At 41.4% G+C, this 20,711-nt stretch overlaps 1 long non-coding RNA gene across 3 annotated transcripts in view; it reads left to right on the top strand.

Moving 5' to 3' along the window:
* Window positions 1–682: 682 nt before the first annotated feature.
* Window positions 683–20,711, top strand: part of LOC310905203 — a 68,414-nt gene continuing 48,385 nt past the window's right edge. The window contains exon 1 of one of the 3 annotated variants that reach the window (XR_014588848.1): window positions 683–11,509. This is a non-coding gene — a long non-coding RNA (uncharacterized lncRNA). The other 2 variants (XR_014588849.1, XR_014588850.1) reach the window with 2 other exon arrangements.

Raw genomic sequence — 20,711 nt, 5'->3', positions numbered from 1 at the left:
ATGGACAAGGAAGCATAAACGTAACCACAATGTGAAATCCTTCAGGCATTTTAGCTCATTTACAAATGTGTTCGCACCATTTTATCAGTCAGGCATTGCTGAACAGGTGTGACCATTTCCTCCTGACATGTTTTCTCTGTTTCCTACTTACAGGAGGAAATTCAGACCTTTACTTCTGGCTATAGGTACTAAAATACATAGAAGAGACAAAAGCAGTTTGTGCAATACAACTGTGGATTTGCTGAATAATGGATTAGTAAAAACAGTATATTAATATGTAGTCAGTAGCTAGGTTTTATATTACTTCTTGAAAGACTCTATTTCCAAAGTGGTTTATCACACCATGAGATGATTAAATCAGCGGTAACCTGTCTGTGATATTGTGTCACTGTAGGGAGAGAACTTTCTTTGGAAATAACATTTTCTGGATGGAGGGATCAAATTCAGAGCTTCCAGAGACATCTGTTCTCAGGCTGGAGAGACACATTATAGTTTAGCACCAATTTTGTTTTCATCCTCAGTAATTTTCAATTATATTAATTCTTACTATATGTAAGATAATGATAGTGCATATATTCTGCTTTCAGAACCCTTCTGAACTGTTTCAGCTGTCCTCCTACTCCTTCTTCCAAGGTTTTATGTATGTCATCCAGACATCTGTCTCCCTTCCTTTTCTGTATCTAAGGATAATGGTCTCTGCTAAGATACTGCCTGAACCTCTGCCTTTTCCACTGTTTTCTGTCTCTCAGACATCTTATCTTTATTCTTAATCCAAATTGTGCACTATATTGTATTTGTATAGGATGCAAAGAAGGACTTCTCTATTTAAAAAACTGTTTAATTTTGAATTATATAAATTAGGACAAAAGATACTACCCTTGCCTATGAATTGTGCCTTAGGTTGTCATGGCTTTAGTTACACTGTTTTTATCCTAATCAAGTTCAACTGTAAATCTTATTCAGCGCCTTCAATAAATATATTTTGGTTAATTTATTCAGCTAAATAACTCTCAAAAACAGAGCAACTTCCTCAGTGTGATTCCATATCAATCTGTCTTCCATCTCTGCTCAGATGTTTTGATTTCTTCTACCACCTACATATTTGGCCTTCTCATTGACCTCTGAATGAATTCCTCCTCTCATCATGTATCATATCTCTACCACACCAAACATATGCCAGTGTTCAGATTTTCTTTAACCAAAATCCTATCTGTGGTTGGTTTTGTCTTCTCACCTTTCCTAATGCAGTTTCTATGTGGCTTTCCATGCTTTCACTTCTTTAAATTCTAACCAGTGCAGAGCAGCACTGTCTAAATTCTGTCTCATGCAAGAGAGCATAACCACATCGCCCACGTCCTTAAACAACTCAGATGGCTCTCCACTGAACTCACAAGTTGCTTCAAAAAAAACCATTGCTTGATTTTAAAATTGTCTTTTGGCTGGGATCATTCCAGCCATCTGCATGGACATCTTTTTCTTCCTTTTTTCCCCTGTTCTACTGATACAGGCCTATTATCTACTCTTACACTCTTCTAAATTTGTATTTTCCTCATTTCATTTCCCTGAATCATGTATTTCCATCCACTTTTAAAAGGTCTTTCAGCACTGATGCAAATAAAGCCATACTTATTTACACCATTTTTCTCCATCTTTGTCTCAGATTTTCTCTTGTGGATTTACATTTCTGAAGCCTCAGTATTTTCACAGTAACACCTATTGTTATGAAGCACCATCTGGGATATGACTCTAATGAAAAAGGAGATACAAAATAACTTGTTTTTGGAGATATGCTGGTGAGAAACATTTGCTTAACCATATGGAAATTGCATTTCTCCAGAGTGCAGACCTAAAGCTGAAACAGTAGGGATGTCAAGACATTCCGCAGAAACATTCCTAAGAACTCTCACAGAATCTCTTATAAATTTTTTTTTTTTTTTTAATGGGGAAGTTGATAATCCGGTTAATGAGAAATGGCACTTTAAAAGTGCTCTGCTATAGCTTCACAGTATTCCCACTTAAGTCCTTAGTACACTATATAACTTTAAGAGAAGTATTATGCCAGTGATGATGCTTTTGAAAAGTCCACCTTAGAAATCTAAAGCAATCACATTCTAAATCATTGCTATTCCTTCTGAATTTGTGCATAAATGTTGTTTCGGATCAAGAACTGTGAAATCCTAATCAGAGAAAATTTGAATGAATTAAAAATAAAAAAAGATAGTTCTTAATAGGGTTAGGTATACAAACTGAGTCACAACTTGCTTTCACAGATTTTTGGGGTAGGAAGGGATGTGGATTTTGTTTGTAAATAGAATTTAATTTCACCCACTGGAGGTAGAATTATGCAATTAAACTTTTAGAAAAGCTTCTGGCACAAGGATATTGCAGCACTGTAAAAAAGAGAAAGGACATTTCACACCCAGAAGTTATCCATATGGCCACTGACCACATGTTTGGTAGAGATGTGAACAATATGTCATTGGTATTTACAATTCCAGGTAGTTTTCTTGTATGCCATAAAAAGTAAATACTTAAGCAACAGTCTTTGCTGTGTAGATCTTTAATGGGTGTGGGAAATTCTCTTATTAGCGAGGAATGCCCATCATTTGCTGTCTTGGGAGATGTGTTGGCAACAGATGGGATCTCAAGAGCATTGTTTCCCTGTTATTCTGATTGTTTAAATGCAGTTCATTTCATTCCTTTATTTTTATTTTTTTTTTCTTTTCTTTTATGCAGGGGCAAGAGGGACTGTGGAAAAGAGGGGTGAAAGTAAAGAAAGCTAGAGAGTGAAAAAGAGAAGAAAATGAAATTTGAAAGAAACAATGGGATAAGAATCCCAAGAGGAGTGTTTAAAAATATGGGAGAATTGAGAGCAATAAGCTTGGGTGGAGAATCCTGGCAAATATTCAGCACATGCAGGGTACAGTAACAGCAAAAGGGAAAGAAATAAGAAAAACATATCACTCTGACTTTTGTGGTGTTTTCTTCCTTTTCTTCTCATTTATCTAATATGATAGGGGTTAATTGACACAGGGCAGTAGAAAACATAGTGTGGGACCACGTTTCTGGAACTAAATGCAGTTGTGCAGGACATGGCACTGCCATGAAGGGGCAGCTGACTTGGTCTTCCATGCAGCTGGATTCAGGGACTTAGCACAGATATGGTACCACGAATAAAATTTTGCTTAAAAGCCTTTGATTTCGTTCTTCTTTGGGAAATTTATTTAAGGATGTCCTGGGAGGATGTTTGGAGATTCTATTGTTGTTCAGAATATGGCATGCTGCCCACATCTGTGTGAGGTTTTTCAGCAGGACCTTAACACTTCCAAACAGATGTTTCAAAAAATGACTTTTCTGAAATGCAATATGCATTGGTCTGACTGTATTTTTGTTACAGATGTCAAGCAGATTGACGTGTTGAACAAGGAGGATAATGTTTTGAACCTAACATGAGAGATAATCGAGAGCATTAGTTTAAAAATCCCGTCAACCTCTTTTTGTTGTTTTTGCCCATAAGCCTTGTGGGGAGAAGAGAGCCCTTTCTCTCTCTTCTTCACAGAAAAAGTCATCAGCCAAAATACCAGGCAAAATGGAAAAAGGTAATAATACCCGAGTTAACATGAAGGTGGCCTTACTATTTCAAAACTGTGTCAGTTGCATAGAAAATTAATGTTGTGATTTCTCAGTGTGGGAAGTGATTTGAGGACACCCCCAAATGCAATCTGTCCTTTGCTGTTGAATTGATTTTCTGTTTTTAAGACTCTAGATTACTGTTCAAGACATGCTAATAATTTCTCTTTTTTTTTTTTTTTTCCCTTCCAAACCCATTCTCTAATTTGAACCTCTGGCAACTGTGGGATTTGAATATGTACATTACTGTAAGTCTACTCGTTTCCCCATTCAGAGAAGGGAATTCCATATAAGACATACCAGGTGACCAAGTACAATGAAAAATATGAAATATAATGCTGAGTAATCATCCTGCCTATCTCCTTGCCCAAAGGTGTGATCCACTCTACCTCAGTCATTTCTAACAGGTGTTCCTAAACTGTTCTTAAAGATGTCCAGTGAAAAAGATGCAACAGTTTTTCAGGTGATCTAGTCCAATATCATGTTTTAACATTAGAATGATTTTCCTAATGCCTATTCTGAAACTTGCCTGGAACTTGCATGGTGCTTGGAGGAATGTGTGACTGGCACTGGTAGCTGGTCAGCTCAGGGATACTTCTCTGTGGTCTGGGGAAATAAGTCTTTTTAGTAGGAAAAGGTAATCATCAGAGCCATTCTTTTAGTCTTCTCCACTGTTTAGGGGAAAAATGTTGTTTGAGAATAATGAGTCAGACTGAAAGACTTCAACATGAGTCACTTTTATGGATAAACATCTCAAATATGGTACCACTGTGTCCTATTGACCCAATATGAACAAACCTTATGGTTACTTACATTATGAATCTCTTGCAATATTTCCAGCCACAATACATCCACCCTGAAGTCCTGGGAGTGGCTGCGGTTACTGGACTAGCACTGGGGTGATTCTGCAGATTTTTATGGTCTGTAGTTCTTGAAGTTCTGAAGAACGTAGGTGGTGATAGGTAGTACTTCTCCATGAGCCTCATCCTGGTATGTCTGTAGTCTGCAATTAGCATTTAGGGACATCTCTGCTGTATCTTACATTAGCAGGTCGTAGCACTTTAGTAAAATGTTTGCAAAAAATTTAAAATAATGTTTTTGAATGTTATGTTGTGCTGCTGTTGTTTGGCACAATGACTGTTGTATTGTATAGACACATGGCTTCCCTTTACTAGTTACTAACTTACTCTAATGTTTGTATTTCAGCTGCACTGTAACTTTTTTCCATCTGTACTGGAAAGTAGTTAAGAAAATGGGCCTCCAGACATAAGTCAGGTCTTCATGCATGGGTTTGGCTGGAAGACCTGTGATGAGTTAACGAGATATTATACATACTTGAAGGTAGCATTTTAGCAAATTGTAGTAATATTTGGAGAACATGAATTTGAAGCAGTGATCACCTCAGAGCTTAGGGAGCTCTTGAGTCCTGTCTGGCAATTGAAGCCACCTTCTCTGTAAGAACGTAACGGTTCTGGCAGCTCTTGAGACCATGTGAGCTGAATTAAAGCCAGTGCAGAAACTGAATGTAAGGAAAAGATTTAGACAAGAGAAATATATTCTGTATTAGCAGAACATAACACCAGTATCATAGCCATCTACTCATGATCTGTAAATGGTAACACATATCATGGATATTTATCATGGTGAGACAGTGTGGTGGGAATGTTAAGAATCAGCCTAGCAAACAGTGAGCATGGAGTAAATTGTATCTGTGTATACAGAAAAGGGTTCCATCACTGTGGATGGGAGAGCCTATGGAATTCTTACATTTTGAAACAATAAACTTAATAGTATATATACACCATATTCCCAGTTTCTGCCTATTCAACTTCTTGCTGCTACAATAGGATGGGAGCTCTCTTACTGACCTGCTCTGTGACTCAGTTTGAGCCATTTCACTTCTCTTTATCTCTGTTTTTCCTTAACTTCTTGCTCATCTTATCCATTAGGCTGTAAGTTTTTAAAACAGGAACTTTCTCTTCCTGTGCATATTTATCTTGTGCCTAACACAACGGCCTTAATCTTGGTTGAAGCCTCTTGGTGATACCAGAATACAAATAACAATAGCAGGAGCAGCAGAAGCAGTAACAAAGTAGGTGGTTTAACCTTTGATGTTCCTTTCCTGAGACATCTCTAGATACTGGAATACAGTCACTCATCCATTTATTTATCTCTGTGGTGACTTTGGCTTGGCATACTGTCACACTACAATGACATGTCACCAGCAGTCCACGCATTGACTGGCTCTTTCCATCACTGATCATTTTTTATTCCATGTAATTGCCTTTCATTTGCAGTTGTTATTTTAAAGGTGACCCCTAACCCTGCTCAGGGAATGAAATAATGGATAGATTGAGATCTGAGGCTTTCTTATTATTACAACTCAGAGCAAGTGAATATTAGCAGGGGCTGGTACTGCTGCTCATCTGCACCTGCATGGAAGAAAAACTTGAAAGCTAGGGTGTGGTGTTGGTGGGTGTATTTTTTTTTTCCAGTTCTCCCCCCCACCCTCATCCAGCTGGTCCCTCATCCTGCTTCTCTCTTGTACTGCAGTTTCTCCTGTACTGTTTCTGTTGTGTGGAATTTGAGGTTTCTCAATGCACATTCCCTGCCCCCAGCCCGCACGCTCCCCACGGACCCAGCTTCCTCTCGCACATTCCACACTGGAGCGTACCACTCTGGAGGCAAAGTGGGCTCAGGGAAGAGTCCATCCAAAGCTGCTGTGTCCCAGGCTTGCTCCGTCATCGTCCTCACCGTGCGAGAGCACTTTCACTAGTGAAAATGCAAAGATAACAGTTCTCATGGCACTGTGAATTAGAAATTCCTGAAATATTTCCAACATCAGCCAGCAAAAAAGCAGGGTGATAGAAAACAAATGGTGACAGGAAGGCAACAGGGAAATAGGGAAGGGAAATTCAGGGCTGTAGAGGCTAGGGCAAAAAAAGGGAGAGAGAGAAACAATAAAGTCAGGAGACAAGGAAAAAAAACAGAAAGAGATGAAAAGCTGAGAAAATGTGAAGGAAAATCAAAGAATGAACAAATGAACCATGCAGACTGTAAAATGAAATTAAGTGCATGGAACAAATATTCGGGTAGTGATCAAGGATAGAGAGCAGATGCTGAGTATGAGTGAGAGCCAGAAACACAACAGGGATTAAAAAAAAACTGTCAGAAGATTTGGGTAAAATTCTTGTTCAGTTCGTATTTGGTTTGATTTGAGTAACCCATCCCTCATTTTCATTTGAGCTTGTTCTCTAGGAATCTGGTTTATCCCACCGCAGATTATTTTATCGAGGGCTGTTGCTAGTGTTTTGCTTCTTACTGCTTTTTTAACCAGTACTAATTGGGCCTGTCATCCGGGTAGGTCCAGGATGTAAGTGTTGTGACCTTTGTGGGAGAGGGTTTCTTCTATCACTTAATGTGTTTATGTTTGAAATCTATGCTCAAACACACAGTCATCCGAACCTGCCCGCATCTCAGAGTACACTCTGTTTCTGGGAAGAGTCGTGTTGCTGAGTATCTCACAGTCATTCCCTGTAGCCACCCTGTGAGGGGGGAAGCCCAAAGCAAAAGGAATCGGTGTGCTCCTGTGTGTAATCCTGCATTAGGAAAAGTTGTTATACAACAGCTCAGAGCGGCACAACGAGCAGCAGAATGAAGCATGCAGAAAGGAACTGAGCCAAATAGAAAAGTTTCTCCCGCACAGACTTAAAGACAGATACCATATAAAACTTCATTTATGAGCTGCCCCCAGTTACATACCATCTCTAGATAGGCAGCAGCACCTTTACCATACTGCTTTTAATAGAAGCTGTCTTCCCTTGGTACTGAACTTTTCCATACAAGCTTGAGGGGAAAGTAATTTAGTTTAATAGAAGCCACCCTCATTTTGAAACAGGCCTTGATTTAAAGCCGGAAGTAATTAACTGTAATGAAGCCCTTAGCTTCTGCACTAGGATCAGAGCCATGTTATTCACAGCCATACTTAGACGTCCCTGTTGCTAATGTGTCACTAGTCTGTTTTTTCCAATCGTGGTTGGTTGTGTTTTTAAGTCCTGCTGGCCAGATTGTGATACAGTATCTGTAAAGGTTAGCAGCTTTACAGTAATGGTCTAAAAACAGAGGAAAGGCTCAGCTCAGGGCTGAGGAGTTTATGAGATTTCTGCTTATGATCTAAATGAGGCATTTTGTGTTCTATTTCTTTTATTGCCTTATGTAGCAGTGCATTGTCAGTTCCCAACTCTAAGCAAAAGCCTCTAAGACAATCATTCCCAAATTTCCCTTTCAACAGCAAAATGTAAAACAACAACAAAAAAACAAAAACAAACAAACAAAAAAACACTTGTATTTTAAAGCAATTGGCATACTACTATTTCTTCTCTTCCACCAGCTCAGTAATTTCATCAGATTTTTCTGGGTGTTCCTTGGTCCCCAGCTCAGCTTGGTATCTACAGGGCTCCTTCTTCTTTGTGGCTTGTTAGCGCTTTGGAGCAGGGAGTCTGGAAACTTCCTGAAGTCACTGGGAATTGTGCCATTGGCTTGAACAGGGACAGGCTTTTTAACCTTGTGTTAACACACTGGTAACAGTAATTAAACAAATCTCTCACTGTCCCTTTCAACTTCCCAAGATCCAAGTATCAGATGTAATGTGTGACAGAATCCCAAAAAGAGGGTCATCAAAACAAGCGAATCATGCAGGAATGCTCTGGGATCCACCCGCCAGTGTAAATAACTCTGTGACCTCAGTTCCATTATTCTTCCTTTCTGATGTCAATAACTTCCCACCAAAAAAGTGTACCATGAAATGGAATACATTTGAGAAGTCTGCCTGCCAGCATAGCTTTATATATTCAGAGGTTAAATAAAAATGTATCTTTCAATAATGTGCATGTATGCATGCATGTGCATTTCTATGCAGTGAGACTGCATATGGACTTTAATAAACTGTTGATTTCAATTTTTAGAATTTTCTATTAAAAACAGTGTCATAACATGGGGCTCTTACTGCAGACATTCAGGAGAGCAACCTGACCTATCTCCCCATTCCTTCACCCAGCAGACCTTGCCTAGTTAGTCCTAGGAAGAGACTTCTTTCCTTATTGTAACCATTAGTAAGGCAAAAATAGAACAGTGCCACAAACTCAAATCTCAATGCTCATCTACATTGATTGTGTTGATTTGTTTCCCCTTACCAGGCTGTCCTGTAAAGAGCACTACGAGTTTCTTCACGCAATTACTCGAAAAGCCTGGTCCCAATATTTTTAAGAAGCAACTTAACCAAAACTACTCCATCAGGCTGAGGATCTGGCTTAGCAATGTGTTACACTGTCAGGATCAGAAGCATATTATGAGTGGCTAGTACTCCATTTTGATGTCAAGTGACAAAGTGGGTATTTCCTTCCAAAGTTAGAGGTGAAGCATGCAAGTAGATCAGAGATCACTGCTACACCTTTCTTTTATCGAGGCAGTGCTTCCAGCTCCTGCTGATTTCCAGATGCGCCAGCTGATGGATGGCACGGCAACTCCACGTGGAGCTGAATTCATGGCAGCTGGAAGCTGCTACTTTCCATGGATACCTTTCTTCAGTTTTTGTGACTTTAGCTCTCAGCCACACCCTGGCCTTCCTATATGGTATTCAGTATTCATCCATGTGCTGACATTTTGACAAATGCTTTTGGTTATTAATACCTATTTTTATTCATGTAATTGTTTTTGCATGCTAATTGGCAGGACAGTGTGCATATTCTAGTGTCTCTTTTGAAAACATTGACTTTTCAGAGCAGTGTCAGTGTGGGTTGATATTCATGTAGGTTGCCTGTTATGCTGCAGGTTAATTTAGCAGTCTCCTTGCTACCAACCTGCATGCCTTACCTTGTGCCAAAACAGGTCAATCTCTTAGTCGCCATCTGAGAGCAAAGCTGATCAAATGGTACTTCTTTGTTCAGATGCTGATGGATAGCCAAGACCTTCCCCTTCACAGTAACAGGGTACTAGGTCAATTTCAGGCCAAAGATTTGCAATTATTGCACAATGAGCCACATGTAAATGAGCTTGTCTCATTTCCCTTGTGCCTGCTTGAGATTACAGCTCTCATAATGCAGCACTGACAAGATGGCATAACTCTGTAAGGCATACATATAGTCTGTGATGCATATTCCATAGTATTTCTCACAGCACAATAAGGAGAGTGTAATACTATTCTATTTAGGTCTATTCTATTTAGGTCTTTTTAATTATTATTATTTTATTCCACCCCCTCCTCCCCGGCACAGGCCATATACTTTAAATAGACAGTAAACTTTTTTTAGAAAATGCATGAAAATATAGAGTTAATAAGGATGCTCTTGCATCCATGAAGCAAGAGCATTCTTTCTTCCTAGGTTTGGAATACATTCATACATGCAGAACAACTGAATTTCAAGGAAAGTGCTCTAGTATGGCCCTGTTACTTGACAGGTCTTCTTATTGTTTCTTCCACCATATGTAGAGATGCCTTTCCATTTCAGTAGATCTTGAAAGATCATTCAGAGGAATAACATCAAAGCATACCTTGCATAGCAGTAGAGACCCTTGTCTTTGAGATATACTTTGCATCTCCCAAGAAGTGACAGCTATGCTCTCCACAAGAACACACGTAATTGCTTATCTGACCTCCTGCAAACTCTGTGTCCGCTCCAGCCTGCTCTCTCCAACCCTGCTAAACACGGTAAGGCCCTGCCGGCCAGCCCGCAGCTCCCAGCAGCGCACAGCAAGCCACTCCTTCTTTGCTGAGCACGGGGCGCACGCACGGCCAGAAGCACCCTCCATCTTTCCTCATGCTGACGCAGCAGAGCTTATTGAAAAATGAGGGTTATAAGAACCCTGCCTGAGCCATTGGGGGAAAACACCAGGCACACACACACTGCACACCGTGGCAGGCATCAGATAGGCTGCACAGCCAGAGGCATGTGTGCTGGCAGTTTTTGAGGTTGTGGGTAGTGTTGAGTTTTCAATATAATGTGCACACTTTCCTTGGTTGTATGAATTTCTTGTTCCCATGTTTGCACATTATGTAAAAATTTCTGTAAGAAAAAAAAATAACCCCCTATGGATCTTTTAATACAATGTAGTGATACAGAGTCTAGGAAGGTATGGTTCCTGTAATGTATTCCTAAAATCCCTGCATTTTCATTAAGTATACACAGAAAATGGGTATAAACATACAGGAACATAACAGCATATCCAGTCAAATCTTGTCTCACCTGAATTTAAGTGGAAAAGTGTTTATTCGAAAGTTATGCGTCACTATAGATGTTCAATTTAACAGCAATATTTGTGCATATAGACTATTTGTTATATAATTGTGGTGATGTTATTAGCTACAATCTATTAAATGAAGCATTGCAAGTTGAATTTAATCTGGTAAAATTAAGTTTATATAAAAAGTTCTTAAAAATGAATGTATTGTCATCATATTTCACAGTTACCATGAGCATCTATCTTTATTTTTCCAAGCTGGAAAGCAGAAATGAAACGCAAACCAAGTAAGGCAAACTAAAACCCAAGCAGCTCCTGTTCTCAAGGCAGCAACACAAAGCACCTAAAAATACTCTTCCATATGAGAGTTTTTTTTTCTCAGTTTGGGGAAGAGTCATCTCCCTCAGCCCTCGTGGTGCTTGCGGAGGTCTCTGCAGTTCTCGCTTACTGCAGAGCTTCCGACAGGGGTGGGGATGTGTGTGGGGGGTTAGTTTTTGCTGCTTTATCGCCCACAGCCATGCAGGGTGATTTCATGTCCGCCTTCCGCTGGAGCGCTGAGGCCCAGAGCCAGGGGCCCTTAGGGCGCCTTCCCGAGAGAGCGGTGTCAGTGCGCGGCCGCGAAGGTTCCAGAAGGGCCCCGAAGGTTCGAGAATCCCCCCGCCGTCCCCACACGCCTCGCCCCGCCGCCTGCTCGCCCTGTGCGCGGCTGCCAGGCAGGCGCCGGCCGCGCTGCGGGCTGTGGCAGGGGCCGGCAGGGAGCGGGGGCGGCCTGGCAGCGCTGCTCCTCGCCCAGGCGGCCCTCCTGAGGGGAGTGCCTGGCCAGCCTGTGGGGGGGCACCCGGCACAGGGCTCTGCAGCACAGGACGTGCGGGTGGGGACCGTGGCGTTGCAGGTCAGCAGCCGGAAGGCCTCTTCGCTGCCCATCGGGGGGTCCGTCAGGGCGGGCACGGCCTCAGGGGAGGCTCAGCCCCGGCGGGAGAAGCCCTGCTGCGGTGGGAGCCCCGAAACCCGCGAGGGCTGTGTGGGTCGGGCACCGGGGAGCTCAGGGCAGCTGGAACCTGCCGCCGGGGCAGCTCATCCTTTTCCTGAGCGGGCTACAGCCAGAGCGGGGTCTTAACAGGAGAACAGCGTGGCAGTGTTGGCAGGGGTGGGATGAGATAGGTGTATAGAGGGGACAGGAGGGATGTGTTTTCTCCGACCATGGAATTCTTCTGGTTATAAAAGTGCAAAGGCTGAGGAAGCTTTCTGCGAGAGGCCCCCAGGGGGCTCCTCGCTGCAGTTCTTGGAAATGGTACCAGGGCGCAGGGCGCTCGCAGGCAGCAGGGCAGGCAGGCCGAGCAGGTGCCTGACACCTGATCAGGCACAGGGGCTGCGCGAGGTACACGGTGACAGCAGTGGTGATCCGTTCCAGCACTGGAAAGAAACCCTGCAGGTCATGTATTCTCTGACTGCGTGTGTTTTCTGAAAGCAAGATAAATCATACACGGGTCTGCTTTATTTTTTTAAAGCATGCACTGAGTGGTTAAACTTCTTAATAGCAACTACACACAGCCCGACAGCTGATATTTTAATGACGATACAGGGGTGGCAGACCTGTTAAATCTGATAGTCTAATCCCCGTAATAAGTTATTAAAATCATATAAGTACATGATGCAAACATTGTAGTTGTTTTCCCTGTTTATAGCAATTTTACAGCTGTTGGTTTGCTGGGATTAATTTGTCTCCATGGGGTTTCAACACTATCCTCCCAAGTGCATTTTGAGAGCCTGTAATGTCATGTAATCGGGACCATATTATTTTTGTCAAAATCTCTGGGAGTGATGTAAGAGGAAAAAGGAAACTAGCTAACTCCCAACCATTTGACCAAAGGTTAAATTAGTCTTGGCCTTCTCCCAGCTAGACCTGAAGCTTTTCAGTCAAACATTTGTTCTGCCCTGCTCAAAAAAATTGAATTCATCTCATTTCTTGTCTTTTCTCCCGCCTTCCCCCCTCCTCATGTTTATTTGTTATTTACCAATGTCACATGTTTTCTTTAATATTATGTCCTTACTTTTAAGGGAACACATCTTTGGGACAATAGATATCACCTATTAGAGGGTTTGACCTTTGGTTCATAATTCCTATATATTCTATGGAATGAAATGGGCAAAATACGCATTGTGATTGAAATTTAAGTAGGACATGTTACACTGTACAAGAAAACTTACTTTTTATAGTAGCTGCAGAATTTCTGTCCTGTCCAGTGCAAGTTGCCCCAAGCATGGCCCGTGGTAACACTGCAGATGCTGTTTGCTTTGTGTGACGCTAGAAAATCTTGCAGCCGCTGTGCTTTGCTGGTGGCGTGAAAGTCTCCCTGCAGACTGTTTCAGACCATGTAGTTTGAGAAGCTTCCAGTAGTGAAAAACAGCTAGCATCTGTTGTGTGTATTCTCATGTCTACTTGTACGTACAGTGATGTATTCTGGTTTGGAATTTGTTTATATTTGTGTGTACACATAAAGGGCAAAAGATTATGAAGTTTGTGAGGTTCTTTGCGTTGTTTGGAAAGAACTTTGATTTCATTGCAAAAGGCTGGTATTACAGTACTTTGTGCCATGAGCAAGTGATGTGTGAAAGGATCAGAAACAACATTGGCCTGGTCATTAAGAAGTCTGGTAGCTTATCGCCGTTCTTTGGTGTGGAGAGTGGGTTGTGCTGCCAGAAGAACAGATTTCTAACCAGAGTCAGCTGGACTGAGACAGGCATGACAAGAAAAAGTTACTTGGTGCGCTGAACTATAAAACAGATTCAGAACGTGAATGAAATGGGAATTAACAGGAAAAGATATGTATTTGGACATTAAGCCTTGATGAGAGTTCAGCGATACTCAACTTTTTGGAAAAGTTCAAACTATTTCTTAATGTTTTCTAACTGCTTTTCTGCTTATGCCTAGTTATATATTTTAAATATGGATTGACTTTTGTTTGCATAATCTATCCTTAAAATCCACACTATTTTGAAAAACTGCAGAAAGTCTAAATCCTCTTGGTGGCCGACAAAGACATAGTTTGGCTGTTCAAAGAAGAGAGTTGTAATCAAAAAACCCTATTTATACAAATCAGAGCAGCAAATGTAGATACTAGGTGGTCACACGGTGATGGTCATACAAATAAACCTTATCAATAACTACTCTGAAGAATTGCTACAATACTAATCCTGTCAAATCTTTTGTTACACTACATATATTCTAGTGTTCTCTATTTCCATAATACTTTAAACAGCAAAAATTATGGAAGTTATAATCTGTTTAGGGAGTGTGTTTTTCTTCTAGTTAAGCCTATTTCTGGATGATAGATTTGCATGGGACTCATCAGCAACTCTCGTGTGGAAACAACAAGAAAATAATTGAGGCTCATGCACTTGGAAATGGTACCTGACTTATACATTGATATGCCAGCATCTAATTCAAACTTCCAAATAAAGTCACATGAGTTCAGTACTAGTTGTGTACCTTTTCAGATTATTTAGGAGAATCTCTCAATCCTTGCAAGTGAAGCTGCAATTAATTAGTGTTATGTATCACTATGTGCTAGTTCTTGTACTTGTTATATGAACAAAGACCAGAGACTCATTTTCTTTTGCCTTAGCTCTGCTGGGCAGACTGTGGCCACCTCATGGGAAGTAAAGGTTCAAGACTGACCTTGCAAATTGTTCTCCTTGGGAAGAAACAAGTTGCAAGCCTGGCTGGGGGATGCTTCCCACCCTTGGGAAAAGCACAGCTTGCCTTGCATCACTTGTTTGCACTGGCCCAGATACATTATTGTAGTTGTGAAGGCAGCTGAATTGTCTGTTGTGCCTGCTACCTTCTAGGATAACAACTGTACTACAAAAAGAAAATACCGGGAACTAATTGCAAGATCAAGCAGCTGGTGTGACTATATGCAGTATTGTTCAGTATTAGGCAGCAAAACCAGTACTGAGATTAGTGATAAAAGAGCAGGGAAGAACAGCATAACTCGAAAGGACTTTGGTTGTGACTACATAAGTTTGTTTTCTCTATATACATTTCTTTTTCTAAAATTACATCTTTCTTTTACTTCATGCTTTCCTAATTTTTTTAAATAGTTTTGACATTGTCAAAGCCTTGTTGTGCCTGTGTTACAGTGCAGTTGTATATTGCCACCCTGATGTTGTGAATCCCCTGAACTCCACAACAAAATTAGTAAGAGGTTCTAATTCAGGTTTCATCAGGGTAACCCGGCAAGTTGCATACATAGTTACGTAACTTTGATATCATCAATAGTTTTGAGATTAAAAAGTGAAACATTGAATAAAATTTCTATTGATCTAGGTAAGGATGTAGTTTTCTAGTAAGATTCTTAAGTTAGGAACCTGGGCAAGATGAATCACACCCTAAGTTGAAATGTCTGTGCCAGAGGTATTGGCATCTGATCTATGGGCCCAGTCTTCCATTGCGTCTCTAGAGAGCTGGTCAAAAGGGTCAGCAGGCTAGATATAGAGAAAATTCATCTCAGCGTAGAGCTCTGTCCTGAATGCCGCCACTTGTGCTGGCTGGACCTCTGTTAGAGATCTCACCCAATGGTCCTTCTCTAGACTCAACTTTTCAAAGGTTTCTAGATGGGCAAATTGTTGTCAAGCATAGCCAGACACAAATTGATATCTAAATGCTTAATTGCTTCCCTGAGCTAAAGCCTTGCAGATGCCATAATGCCCTAGGTTTTCAGAGGTGCTGAACAGTGTCAGTTCCCAGTGAGCTCAGCAGGGACAAAGCAACACTTACGTCCTCTGCAAGCTCACCTCCTTGTAGTGGGGTGCAAATGCAGAAATGGGGAGAGAAGGGCAAGGGATTGAACTGCGTGCATCCAAAGGAAGAAAATGCAGCCTGAGCATGTGTGTGTGCGTGCATATAAATAAATAATTAACTTACCATCGTATCTAAGTATTGAACTTGCCACATGGCTGTGGAGAAATGGGAAACAATACACCAAAACTGCAGTAAACTGATACAAGCACTGAGAAAGCTCATTTGTCTACAGTCAAGCCCTGGTGAAAGTTGACGGTATTATTTATTAGCTGAGAGATCCTGCACTGAGTATAAATATGTATAAATGAACGGCTGGTGTGGCTATTTGTAACAAGAAAAATCAGACCCCCTACTTAAGGTCTTAAAAGATCATTAGTTCCTAAGAATTTCAAGTGCTTTCTCCAGCTCAAGCATGTCAGAAGTGAAAAATTTTTCAATTCTGCTCCTGCAGATCTTTAGGCAAACAGAATTCTTCTTGTAAGAGTCTTATCAATCCTCAGTGTATGGGTTTGCATGTATTATTTGTTTTCTTTATAATAGTATGGTTACAGTGTTTATATGCAAGAAACATGGCTCAGGAAAGGAGGACAACGGAGCAGGGAGTCAGGAGATCTTTGTTTGGTTCCAGCCTTTGAGGCGGATTTTCCTCTGTAATCTTGGGATGAGTTGCTGCATTTGTTTTTCTCAGGGAGATCCTTGTATGTAAAATGGCAATAATAATAATTTTCTGTTTTTTTCCTGTCTTTTCATTTTACTTGCAAAACCTTCAAGGTCCAGGCTAAGTCCACAATGTTTGTAGAGGACAGTGGGGCCATGGTTTTGACTGACTGCATATAAATAATCAGGTGGTCAATTAACCCCCCCCCCCTTTTTTTTTTGCCATGATGTGCACAGAACATTGACAAAGATGATGCAAAAGAAAACAAATATTGTTGTCCCTGCAGGCCACTGCAGCTGAAACAACTTAATTTTATTAGAACTGTCAAAAATGAATGCTTACCTTGCAACTCTAATTCTCACTCCTTGTAACATTGGTTTGTTACCATCCAAAACCTATTTGTACTGTAAATATGTTTCATAAGGAGTGTCCGTATCTGTACTTCTATGAATAGAGGACAAGTTTCTTTCCAGATCTGAATTCTTTGAGCATCCCTGACCTAAATGAGCAGCTGAACCAAATCGGTGGATTTTGATTCTGTTTGGATTCTGGAAGTTTTGAATATTATGTGAGGTTTATGTAGCTTGATTTGTAGCTTATTATTTGTAGCTTGATACATAGAGGAGCCTTTCCATCTAGATTTCTAACATTAAGATGTCTTAAAAGGCACTCACAACAGGTTGTAGAAGAGCCACGCAGGAGGCGTAACCAAGTGCATGACCAGAATCTAGGCACGAGGCCACATGAGGTATGCCAAGGACTGGGGGGAAAAGAGGAGGTGAAAGCCTATTTAAGCCACCCATTCCTGCTTCCTTTCCCCTTCCGTAATTATCCTGGTTTATCAGTTGTTCCCTCTGCTCAGGAATATCTGCAGCTACTAATTAGCCCATGACGGTAATGGGAGATGGATTGTGACTCAAGCTAAAGTAAGCAAGCATGTCTTCCAGAGCTTTACTAACCTTCAGCAGGGAAATTCTAAATTATGGATGGAAACCTAGGATGTCTTTGTGGTTATTTATTTAATAACTTAAAGGTTATAAAAACATGTTTGAACAATGAGTTCTGGCCGTATAGTACCTTTGCTGCTGCTTACTTTCCTGATAAAAACAGATCACAGAATCGCTTGCTGTAAGAGGTATGTTGTACTGGTCATTTCCAGTTCTTTAACATAGCTTTTTGCAGGCGAGACTAATTCTGACTTACTGAGCACTGCCCACTGTGACCGAGTCCTGAAGGTCAGTTATGTTTGCTGCCTTGGGCTCTGCAGTCGAAATTACCCAGGAGCACAGTGTGATGAGGAGCTGCTGCTCAGCTTGCCCAGTGTTTAATGGCAGAGGTGGAAAATAGTAGCAGAGACTATATGCACAGTAAAGTTAAACGTCCAATGCTTTACACAGTTAGAACCTCTGAAGAGGCACCAGTTACTCCAAGAGGAGTAAAAATTAAGAAAAAATAAGTCAGCTAGGGAGAATAATGAGGAAGAAAAATTGATTGTCCTGTATAAAAAGAAGACAAATTGGAAGAATCCCATCAGTTTATTCTCCTTTGTCAGGCTGGTGGTTCAACATGCTGTACTGTTCTGTGCAACGTGGTTCTTGCTGCTGAGCACAACTTTCACAACTAAAGCATGAAATCTACCTTCCGTCTTCTGAGCTTTGTGTAGAAAATGCTGAGAACAGCATTTGGTGCGACTTTGGTGTGGTGACTTAAATTGCTCCTCCAAAAAAAGGCTAATAACGATACAGAGCAAAGCATGTTTTTTTCCCACTTGGGTTTTCAAAGTTCTAGAAGCACCATGAAATCTCTTGGCCCATGATCTTAAACTTTTAGAAACTTACAGCAAAGTGCCCCTACCCAAGCAGATTCTGCAGTCCACAGTATGAATTTTGTATGAGAAAGAATGGGGGGCCCCAAATGTTTGAAACTGTATGCTAGAAGGTTAGCTGGTAATTAGTCTTCCTAGAGTGGACATTATAAAAACAAATCATCGAGCCATTTGTTGCTGTTCTACCTAAGAACACAGTTAAAAGTCTCTACTCCGAAACACTGAGAAAGAGCTCAGAATGTTCTTTGTGTTTTTAAAACAGAAATCATCCAGCAACTCTGTATTTTAGCAAATCTGTGCTCCAGCCCTTCTATAGTACATTTACAGATCACTGTAGGGGAGAAATCAGGTTGAGAAGCACTATTTGTGGTGATTTTATCGTGTTTTTATGTCTATTGGAATATGAAATTAACTTAAAACATTTGGCCCAGAGCCTTGGCTATAAAACTGCTACAGATGCAGGAGATGGGAGCATATTTCTGGGCCTTTATGAAAGGCATTGGGGCAGCTGGAGTCTACTGTCATTTTCCCAGCAGAGCAATCTGAAATGGTGGTATCAGAGAGGTTCACAAAAAGGAATCTAATGACAGTTGTGGAGAGGGTCAAATGTACAGCGTTCCCCAAGGAAACTCCTTTAAAAGTCCATTTTACCAGTGGCATTTCCTTGGCATTTTTTCCCATAAATATTTGGCAAATGGTGTTTGTCCTTGGAAGGCAAATGCTGTAAGACTTGTAGAGAGCCAGGACTGCGGCAAAGACAGAGCAGGGACTGCAGAGGGTTCTGCTGCAGTTTCATTTATGGGAGTAGGTAGTTCTGTCTATGTTGATGGAGTCACAGAGTTGGCCAATTTATCAGACCCCAGGAGCTCTCTAGCAGTGGCTCCCTGTGGCCTCAGGTGTGCATACACACTGTGGAGAAACCTGGGATGGATTCTCAGAGCAGAGTCCATTGCCCCAGCTGGGTTTGATGCCAGGACAGAAGGGACATAGTGCTCTCAGCAGCCTCACCAGACTTAACCCCTCCCCTGCACTGGATGTTTGCAGGCCCCTGTGAAGAGGCAGGCCTGCTGCAGCATGGCATCCTACGGCATCTTAGCGTACGGCTCAGGAGCTTTGGGCTGCTCAGCAGCCATGGGTTGGTAGCTCTAGAAATGCGTGGTTCTTTGGAGACAAGGTGTTCTTCTCCTGAGTTTAACAGCCAGGTTGTCTTTAAAAGAGAATATGCACATGACACTGGAATAATAAGGCCAAAGAGTATTTGGTGACCTTCATGGACTTTTTCGAATGCTTGATTTGAATAAAGGCTGTCTGGTTAGTCCCCACAGCAGTACAGCCTGGGAATAGGGCATCCCACTGTCCAGCCCTGTGTGAGAGCCATCCTTACACTGTGAATGAAGAAGCTGGGAGTTGTGTCTATGAAGATGCAAGGGGAATGCTTTAGCAATCATTCCTATTCTGCAGTTTCTTGATGAGGGCAAGGAGTACCTTTCCATTCAAAGTCCCAGAAACCTAAGTACTTGTGAAGTTCTGAATTAAAAACTTGAAGGAGGCCTCTCTTGCCAGGCACAGACTGTGCTTTGGGATTGTATGTCAGGTGCCAAAGACTGGGAGAGGTTTTGGACCAATAGAAAGCAGGAAACAGCAGAAAGAGAGCAGAGAGCAGAAATAGAGCAGAAGAGATCCTGCTATATGTCCCATCTTGTGGTCCCAGGAGAGTCTGAGAAAACCAGTGGACTGAGAGCTGGAGCCCTTTTGCCAGGGGAGGCAGTGCAAACATTTGATTTTTGTTTGGCAGTGACAGTAAGCTGCATACAGATGTCTCACTGCTGTAGGAAATAGGAACTCAGCCATGCATACAAAAGGCGGGGAAAAACCCCAAATGAAACAAGTTAATATTTGTACAAGTTACACCAACCTCATCATGAGGAGAAAGAGAGTGGCTAAATAAGGCCACTAAAAATGATCAAATTGTGTGTGTGTATGTGCCTGAGTTCTCTGACAAAAGCTAGCCATGGATTGTTGAGAGGCCAATGTAGCTAAGTTCTTGCTTTCTTACATAGATAAATTGCCAAAGGAAACATTGTCCAAACAGTTCCACTTCAAAGGCAAGACGACAAGCTTTGGGGAACTTGCGGTACTTTCAATCTGGACAATAACCAAGTGTAAAATGTAAAATATACATGTTTAGGAAGTAGGACACATGCCGTTCAAGACAGGCCTTTCCCATGCTCTCAGACCAGTGCAGCTTCATTTGATGTGCAAATGCATGATGTGTGATCTGTCCTGGCAATGTGCTGCCTGCCAGCAGCACAAACATTTCACAAGCACCCTTTTGGGTTACTTCAGCACGCTGTGTGCGCAGCCTCCTTGGCAACCTCTGCAGCTTGAGCTTTTCTTACAGTGGATTGCTGTGGTGGTTGCACAATCCAGGTTTATTTAGCAGGTCTCACCAAGAGACACCAGGCAAATAAAAACACCTCAAAACTAGCATGGAATTGTAATAGTGGATGACAGATACTGGGATTAAATGTCAATAGAATTAATGTTAAGCCAGGTTC

The sequence above is a fragment of the Anser anser genome, assembly GCF_964211835.1.
Source record: "Anser anser genome assembly, chromosome: 10".
Lineage (NCBI taxonomy): Eukaryota > Metazoa > Chordata > Aves > Anseriformes > Anatidae > Anser > Anser anser.
The sequence above is the reverse complement of the archived record's forward strand: the minus strand, read 5'-3'. Positions and strand labels throughout refer to the sequence as shown.